The sequence below is a fragment of the Mirounga leonina genome, unplaced genomic scaffold (assembly GCF_011800145.1).
Source record: "Mirounga leonina isolate KUSES-001 unplaced genomic scaffold, KU_Mleo_1.0 Mir_152, whole genome shotgun sequence".
Classification (NCBI taxonomy): domain Eukaryota; kingdom Metazoa; phylum Chordata; class Mammalia; order Carnivora; family Phocidae; genus Mirounga; species Mirounga leonina.
Window position 1 is genome coordinate 6,377,486 of NW_023270380.1, and position 9,380 is coordinate 6,386,865.

General features: G+C 42.3%; 1 protein-coding gene across 1 annotated transcript in view; it reads right to left on the bottom strand.

Annotated features, from left to right (window-relative positions):
• LYST (lysosomal trafficking regulator) overlaps positions 1-998 on the bottom strand; it is a 182,324-nt gene extending 181,326 nt beyond the window's left edge. Inside the window, exon 1 of the mRNA XM_035008510.1 lies at positions 488-998. The gene's annotated coding sequence lies outside the window, so the exon portion shown is untranslated. The remainder of the gene's footprint in view (positions 1-487) is intronic.
• Between the last annotated feature and the right edge of the window lie 8,382 nt (positions 999-9,380).

Below are 9,380 nucleotides of genomic sequence, written 5' to 3' on the forward strand. Positions count from 1 at the left end.
GATGTAAAATCTCCTTAGCATAGATCAGGGATGTAATAGAGGCTGAAGATTAGACAGGGCTAGCAGTAAGGGGTAAGAGAGAGAGAGAATGAGTGCACTTGGGGGTCTGCTGGGTTTGAGGCACCCGGGAGTCCATCTGCACCCATTTATTAAACTAGTTCTTGTAACTATGACGTGCCCCAGACAAACCATGTCCGTTTCCTGGCATCCAAGAATCAGAGCTGCAGTCTTTCTAGTGAGGGTCTTTAGCTCAGCCCACTCCAGAGGAGTATCTCCACTTTCCTTCTCTTTCTGCACAGTATCCGGCCACTCTCTGAGCAAGCAGCCTGTAGGAACCAGCTCCTGAGAGCACCGGCGCTACCAGGAACCCATCTGCTAATCACCTTCCTCAGTGGTTCTAAAGTTCTCAGTCTGTCCGCAGCTGGCCCACCAAAGCAGCGCACACGCTTAGCTGGCACCGGGAAGTCTCAGAAACACGTTAACCTACCTGCACAGTGATTCCCTTCTTCGGGGGAGCAAGGAACTCTTCCCTTTGGTAGCCCCACTGCAGGCTAATTAGCAACCATCTACTCGGTCAGCTGCAGGGAAACGGGTCTCCTCCATGCTGCGAAGCAAGCTTGGTCGCTTGTTTGCAGTTAACTGCTGGCTTCCTTTCAGCTGACTTAGGGGAGGATCATTCTTCTGGCATCATGAGAACACGCACAGTTGAGGCAAACAGCCCGAGCGATGGCAGAGGCAAATCCTGCGGCACTGACTGATGTCACCGGAGGAAGATACGGGAGCAGATGGTGAGGGCAGTAGCTCCGTGTACCACAAGAACCTTAGAACACAGCCCCCGCCCTGGAAGAATGGATAAGCTGCCGAAAGAGGCAATGCACAAACACTCTGGGGCTGGAGCTACTCTCATCCAAGCCAAATCATCATTGGAAATGGCTTCTTGTCCGCCCGAGGCTGCTTTTGCATTTGGTGATGGAGCTAGGCAATCTCTGTATTGCCAGGAAGGTGAGTGGCCCTCTCCTCCCTCCCGCCCCGCCGGCTCTTTGGCAGGTGGCCACATTCGGATCACATGGGGCATCTGGCAAATCAAGTCCAATTCCTTTGCAGGGGAGCTTCAGCAAGGATTTCCAGTTAGTGATTTCGTGGTGGCTCCCATGAGTCACAGTGCCCTGATTCTCCTGCAGAGGGGGAGGGCTTAAGTTTGTCCCCAAGAGGATCATCATTACTCTTGGTTTGAGAATTCTGCAGTCTTTGGAGGACAGAGGACCAAGCTAACCAAAGAGTGAGAATCCAGAGCCTAGCTTCTGCCACCAACTGCCCGGTTGCAAACTTTCACCCAACTGGCGGTGCTGATTTTCGCCCTTCCCTTGTGCTGACATCTGGCTCTCTCTTTTTTAAAGCTGCTATTATTTCTTGTTCAAAATTTTGATTAAAAATAAAAAAATCATAAAATGAAATAACATTTTGATGAAAAACTGCTCTCATCTTTTAAATCCCACACCTATTATGGATTTCTGAATTTATAGTTTTATTACCAAACCCATGTGCAGGTACATATAAAAACAATCAGTCGCTCCCCTTTATTGAGCATTTAAGCCAGGGCCTGGGCTAGCACTTTACAAGCATTGTTGTATTTAATCTTCACAACAATTCTGCCAGGGAGGTATTTTGTTCCCATTTTATAGATAAGGAACCTGAGACTTGCCCAGTGTCACACTGCTTTTAAACAGTGGTACCAGCACTTGAACCCATCCCTGTCTCCCTTCCAATATCATGCTCTTAACTACAGACTGGACTGCTGTGTGTGTGTGTTTGATACATATATGTATCCATAGACATCATAGTAGATGTGCAGTAAATATTTGTTGAGCCACTATTATGTCTTATCTGTATTTGCTCAGAACACTTAGGGTTGTTGCTGTACCTGGAAATTGATGCTAATCGTATTATTTTCTGGATGAGAGCTAAAGAAATTCATGTTATCACATCATGGCGGAGCCTAGAACAATGGCTATTAAAGTGGATGCATATAATAGATATTACCACATTACTTACGGTTCTCAATTTCCACGCCTGGCTGAGCACTCAAACACCTGGCACAGTCTTTATAATTAGTTCCTAACAAATAACTGTCAATGTATTCTGAGATGTTATGTCAATGTATTCTGAGGGCAGATTATGACTCTGCCCTGTGATGTCTATTACCGTCGGGCCATGTAACTCCTCCAGCCACACTCAGTGACATGAAGTGTAGATGACTTATTTGCCATCCTTGTATCAGGTCCAGTATGACTCAGGGACACACACCCAACAGAGATGTAAGGGTCAAAGGGACTGAAAAAAAGTTCTTTATCTTTCCAACAGGAAAACCATCGGAAAGCTATAGAAATAAAGTCTCTAGGAAAATTCTTCTTTACCTTGAAAAGTTTGTTGGCTTGTTTCACATTGTGACACACACACAAAGCCCCAAAGTATTTTGATACGTTAAAGACATCCCTTGGGGTGCCTGGGTGGCTCAGTCGGTTAAGCATCTGACTTCGGCTCAGGTCATGATCCCAGGGTCCTGGGATCGAGCCCGGTGTCTGGCTCCCTGCTCAGCGGGGAGTCTGCTTGTCCCTCTCCTTCTGCCCCTCCCCCTGTTCATTCTCTCTCTTTTTCAAATAAATAAATAAAATTTTAAAAAAATAAAGACATCCTCTCCAACTGTGACTTGCATTTATCATGATGTTCCCTGCCTCATTTAATCCTACCACAACTTGATGAATTGAATTAATGTTTTCCTCCTGAAAGCTTTCTGGAGAAAATATATCTTCGAACTTAGAGACCCTTGCTAATTAATAGGATGCAAATGATTCATTTGGAAGACAGAGTACCTTTACGGGTTGCTACCATTTAGTTAAACATTCTTCTGATGCACAGAGTGACATCAATGGCTTGAAAAAGTTGATGCAGCATCCAAAATGCCTGATTGACATTTTCAGTAGCAGTGATCCTCTCTTAGAGGTCCTGATTTTCCTAGATAAACAGGTCAGTTAAGTCAAAAACAGGAAGTTAGATTTACCCTAAGATGCTTCTAACTCGAAAAGTCTGCACAGTTCTATTATTCTACTACTAATACTGCACTAAGTGGGACTTGGGGAGTATGAAAGAGTTAACTTCCTAAAGGTGTGGTATTCATTTCATTTGTTTAGAATTTCTATTTTAACAGGGGGAGGGGCAGAGGGCGGGAGAGAGAGAGGGAATCCTCAAGCAGACTCCCCACTGAACCCAAAGCCCAAAGAGGGGCTTGACTCAGGGTTCGATTGCAGGACCCTGAGATCATGACCTGAACCGAAGTCAGACGCTTAACTGACTGAGCCACCCAGGTGCCCCTATTCTGCCATGGGATAGATCTAAAACATAAACATAGTGAAATATAGGGTATTTTAAGATTGAAAATACAATAGGGGCTCTGTAAATGGGTGAATATAACCAGTTAACTGAGATGAGCTGATTATTACAGCTGGGCTATGAATTTGGCCCAGATTCCTGGTAACCAAAGCAAAGAGGGAAATAGGATGGGTATAATAAGGTCAGACCCCCCCCAAAAATATGTTTTTATCTTTTATCTGATAAAGACAAATGGTACTTAATTGGCATTAGATTCAAGGAGGAATAAGCCATTTATCCCTAAAGAGTTAATGTATTCTTTAAAAAATATCAACAGGAAAACATAAAACTCATTAAATAGTTACTCTATTTATATGTTGTCTGCTATTATTATCAGAGATGAGAGAGAATGGCATATCAAGACTATGTCACAAGTTATCAGGAGGGGTGGAATGTAGAGAAAGCCTCAAGTTATTATCATTCACAAGCCTTCAACATGTGTTCATGCCATTTGAAAGGGTTGAGTGACCATTAGGATGGAGAGACATAGGGATTACTACCGGCTGGGTTGGTGTGTAGTGCACAACTTTACAGAGAGGACTGAACGACTCCAACTCCTCTCAGAGGAATCCTGTTTCCTGATTCTCGGAACTACCATCCCTTATCCCCACCACCCTACCTGCTAGAATCCTTTCTTGCTATAAAAATGAGGGACTCAGGGGCACCTCCGTGGCTCAGTTGGTTGAGCATTCAACTCTTGGTTTTGGCTCAGGTCATGATCTCGGGGTGGTGGGATTGAGCCCCGAATTGGACTCTGTGCTCAGCATGGAGTCTCCTTGAGATTCTCTCTCCCTCTGCCTCTCCCCCTCTGCAGGTGCACACACACTCTCTCTCAAAAAAAAAGGGGGGGGTGACTTGGCAGTTTCTCAAAAACTTAAACCATACAATCCAGCAATTCTATTTCTGGGTATATACCCCAAAGAATTGAAAGCAGGAACTCAAACAGGTATTTATATACCTATTTTCATAGTAGCATTATTTATAATAGTCAAAAGGTGGAAATAGCCCAAGTGTCCACCGATGGGTAAGTTGATAAATAGAATGTGGTGTAGCTACACGATGGAATATTATTTGGCTTTAAAAAGAAAATAAATTTCTGATGAATCTTGAAGACATTATGCTAAATGAAATAAGCCAGGCACACAGGTACAAATACTATATAGAATAGACAAATGCATACAGACAGAAAGTCGAAGGGTGCTTTCTAAGAGCTAGGGTGGGGGAGAATGGGGGCGTTATTGTTGAATAGGTACAGAGTTCCGTTTAGGAAGATGAGAAAGTTCTAGAGATGGATGGTGGTGATGGTTGCACAAATTTGTGAACATACTTAGTGCCACTGAACTGTGCACTTAAAATGATTAAACTAAAAAAGAAAGAGGGGAAGCCTCGGTGTCCGAGGATGAAAGCTGACCGTAGACATTGCCCAAGTTGTGCTCCAGTTAGTAAGTGTACTGGAATTTCCAGTTCAGCCCTGGGGAAGAAAAGTTCTTCCAGGCTTCTACACTACACATGCTCTCGGGAAGAACTGTACAGAGAGCTCTTTCTTTGCATCTTGACCCACACATCCATGTCGCTCTGACTCGTGCTGGGACCCGCTATGCTGTTACGGTATCGTCCCATCACTGCCAAACCCTTGCTCTGAAAAATGCAGCTTCCTCAATCCCCACACACTCTGTGCTCCCTCTGTGACCCCGAGCTCCCCACCAAAGCTGCCAGGGAAGTTGCCTAAGCACTCAGCTTGCTTTCCTGCCCCCTTTATTTCTTCCTTCCTTCAAACTAAAGACACTTGAATCCTGGGTGCGCTGTGATGCGTTAGGTGGAGTCCATTGTTGAAGACACAACAGAAACAAATAATGATAATGAAGTGTGGCATGTTTTATAACACGGGTAATAAATGTACAAAGGAGATTGTGGTTTTCTGTTAAAATGGGATCCAGAGAAGCCGAAAGGAGCTTAATTTTATTTTCATTTAGTTTATATATATATATATATATATATATATTTTTTTTTTTTTTGGATGAGAGAGCGTGAGAAGCAGGGCGTGGGGGAGCGAGGGGCAGAGGGGAGAGGGAGAGAGAGAATCTTGAGCAGACTCCACGCTCAGCATGAAGCCCGACCGACCTTGAGATCATGACCTGAGCCAAAATCAAGAGTTGGATGCTCAACTGACTGAGCCACCCAGGCACCCTCCAAAGGGGCTTTAAAAAAATTTATTGTGAAATATTATAGATGTAAATAATAATAATAATAATAACTAACATTTATTGAGCACTTTTCCAGTTGCTTTACATGAATTAATACATTTAAGCCTCAGAGTAATCCTAAGAGGTAGGTACTGTGATGACCCCAATTTTTCCAGATGAAGAAATTTAGTCATGGAGAGATTAAGAAATCACTTAGCAACACAGCTGGGGTATGCTTGAGCCAGAATTTGAAGCCGGGAAGTCTGTTTCCAGAGCCTCCTTCATAATTGCGACATTATACTTTCCTTTCCTATATTAGCTAGAAAGTAAGATAATGAACTTTCTGTTCTTGCCAGAGAGTTTAATCAAATCTTAGTATTTGCCATAGTTTCTGCAGACTTCTAAAAGATAGAAAAGAGTATGGCTGTGTTAAAGACAATGTGGTATCCTGGATTAGACCCTAGAATAACGACAAAAAAGACATTAGTGGGAGAACTGATGATATCTGAATAGAATGTAATGTTTGGGTGTACCAATGTTAATTTCTTAGTTTTGATAAATGTGTCATGGTTAGATACGATGCTAACATTAGGAGAAACTGGGTGAAGCATATATGGAACCCTCTGGACTAACTTTTAATTTTTCTGTAAATCCCAAATTAATCCAAAATAAAACATCACCTAAAATAACAACAACATTATGGATATGAAACCTCATTGATACCTTTCTGCTGGGGCCCGTCCACAGAGGTAATCATTATCTGGAATGTGGTGCCTATCATTCAAAAGACCTAACACAACTATTAATGTAACTAAAGCGGGGGCCAAAAGAGACACATTATCTTAAAATGTAACTTTAATTTTATTTTATCCAAGTACAATTAACATACAGTGTTATATTAGTTTCAGGTGTACATATAATAATTCAATAAACCTTTCCATTTCTGAGGGCTCATTATGTTAAATGTACCCTTAATCCCCTTCACCTGTTTCACCCATTCCCCTCCCTCCTCCCTCCTCCCTCTGGCCACCACCAGTTTGTTCTCTGTAGTTAAGTCTGGTTTTTTGTCTCTTTTTAAAAATTTGTTCATTTGTTTTGCTTCTTAAATTCCACATATGAATGAAATCATGTGGTATTTGTCTTTTTCTGACTGACTTTTTAAAAAAAGATTATTTGTTTATTTTTGCCAGAGAGAGTGTGCACATGCACACACAAGTGGGGGGTTGGTTAAAGGGAGAAGCAGACTCCCCACTGAGCAGGGAGCCCGATGCGGGGCTCAATCCCAGGACCCTGGGATCATGACCTGAGCCGAAGGCAGCCGCTTCACCGACTGAGCCACCCAGGCGCCCCTGACTGACTTATTTCACTTAGAATTATAACCTCTGGGTCCATCCATGTTGTTGTAAATACAATATTTCATTCTTTTAAATGGCTGAGTAATATAATATCCCTTTGCTATATATAGAGATATATATATCCCACATCTTTATCCATTCATCTATCAATGGACACTTGGGTTGCTTCTATATCATGGCTATTGCAAATATATAATAAGATTATATATATTTATATATTTATCTTTAGTGGAATAACTGGACCTTAGGGTAGTTCTGTTTTTAACATTCTGAGGAACCTTCACACTGTTTTCCAGAGTGGCTGCACCAGTTTGCATTCCCACCAACAGTGCCCGAGGGTTTCCTTTTCTCCACATCCTTGCCAACACTTGTTATTTCTTGCCCTTTTGCTTTTAGTCATTCTGACAGGTGTAAAGTGATATCTCATTATGGTTTTAATTTGCATTTCCCTGTGATTAACAATGTTGAGCATCTTTTCATGTGTCTGTTGGCCATCTGTATGTCTTCTTTGGAAAAATGTCTGTTCACATTCTCTATTTTTTAATTGGATTATTTGGGGGGGTTTTGATGTTAAGTTGTATAAGTTCTTTATATATTTTGATATACATAAAAGATACGTCATTTGCAAATATCTTCTCCCATTCGGTAAGCTACCTTTTTGTTTTGTTGATGGCTTCCTTCACTGTGCAGAAGCTTTTTATTTTGGTGTAGTCCCAATAGTTTAATTTTGCTTTTGTTTCCCTTGCCAGAGGAGACCCCGCTAGAAAAATGTTTCTATGGCAGATGTCAAAGAGGTTGCTGCCTGGGTTCTCTTCTAGGATTTTTATGGTTTCAGGTCTCACTTTTAGGTCCTTAATCCATTTGAGTTTATTTCTGTGTACGGTGTAAGAAAGTGGTCCAGTTCTTTTGCATGTAGCTGTCCAGTTTTCCCATAGCATTTGTTGAAGAGACTGTCTTTTCCCCCATTGTATAGTCTCACCTCATTTGTCATAGATTAATTGACCATAAAAGCATGGGTTTATTTCTGTAGTCTCTATAAAAAAACCACACCTTAAAAAAAAAAAAAAAGGAATTCTGAAGCCTTAAGGCCCTAGGGCTTCAGGGAGAAGTCAGGAGTGAGGTTTTTCCTGGAGACCCTGCCCCTCCCACCATGAATCCCCATCCTTGATCAACCGTCCTTCACCCTGACCAGCCACCTGGCCCACACGCTTGGTCCCACTATTGATCTCATCCAAGGAGGCTGCCTGTAGGTCATTGCCACTCATCCCTCCCTGCAGCCCCTTTCACTCAACTTATCTTAGAAAAACTGGGCACTGGATTTCTCTGAGCTTGAGGTTAAATGAAGAGTTGCCAGTCTCCAACAGTCTAGGTCAGTAGACAAGAGTCCTGAGGCTCAGCCATTTTCTGTAGGAGACATGATATTGATACCACATGGCATGTCCTAAGTGGCAGAAAGGCCGGGAGGCTATTTACTCAACACTCAAGCTGTGCACCTAGACCACCACCCCACTGAGACAGGGGCTGGTCTCTATCTCTGAGGGCCCCTTTCTTTGCTCCTGTGGCTGAGTGTTTCCCTTATGTCTAAAGCTCATTAGAAGGGTAACAGTTCCAGGACCTCATTCATCTGTTTATTTAAAGATGCCCCCACTCTCCTATGTCTATTTATAAAATGGTAACTGTAAAAGTAGAGATTCGCAGAGGCTCTCAAAGAGGAGGCAGAGAAAACCCACCAGGGAGGATAGGGGGGAAGGCCCAGGGCCTGTCGTGGTTCTGGAAGGCTGACTTGGGAAATGTTAAAAGAGGGGAAGTGCCAGCCAAAGTCTCTGGGAAAATAAACAGGCTTATCAACTGTTCTTTGACCTGCAGATACTGTTCTTTTGTCAGGAAAAATAGTCCCTCCAGTTTGGGTGTTCCTGAAAGGTAACCAGGGGAATGCAGAGTCCATTTCATAGGGAAATCATGTCCTAAATTCTTCCGTGTGCACTATATCCGATGGTAGAAAGGCTGCAGATGTGAATTGTTCGTTTGCTTTTTTTAAAAAATAAAATTGACACAAAAGACATAATATCCAGGGGGAGAAGTAGGGATGGGGAAAGAAGGAGTTCAGCTTTTCACAGCTGACAGCACTAACCTGTAAGACAAGGACACCTGTGTTCATGCTTAAGCAAATATTTGAGGTGATATGTTCTTGTTTTCTCTGCTAATTCACCTGATTTCTTTTGAAATCTCTATGAAGTGTACTGGATTGTGAAATGTGTTACAGATACCTAGAATCACCACGTTTAAAGGAGAATCATTCTAGATTTTATAGTGAAATATGATTTTGTGATACATAAAGCTAATTCGTGCGGTTCTACTCTCTCGAAAAAAAAAAAAAAAAAGAAACAAACAAACAAACACAGTTTTATTAACAACC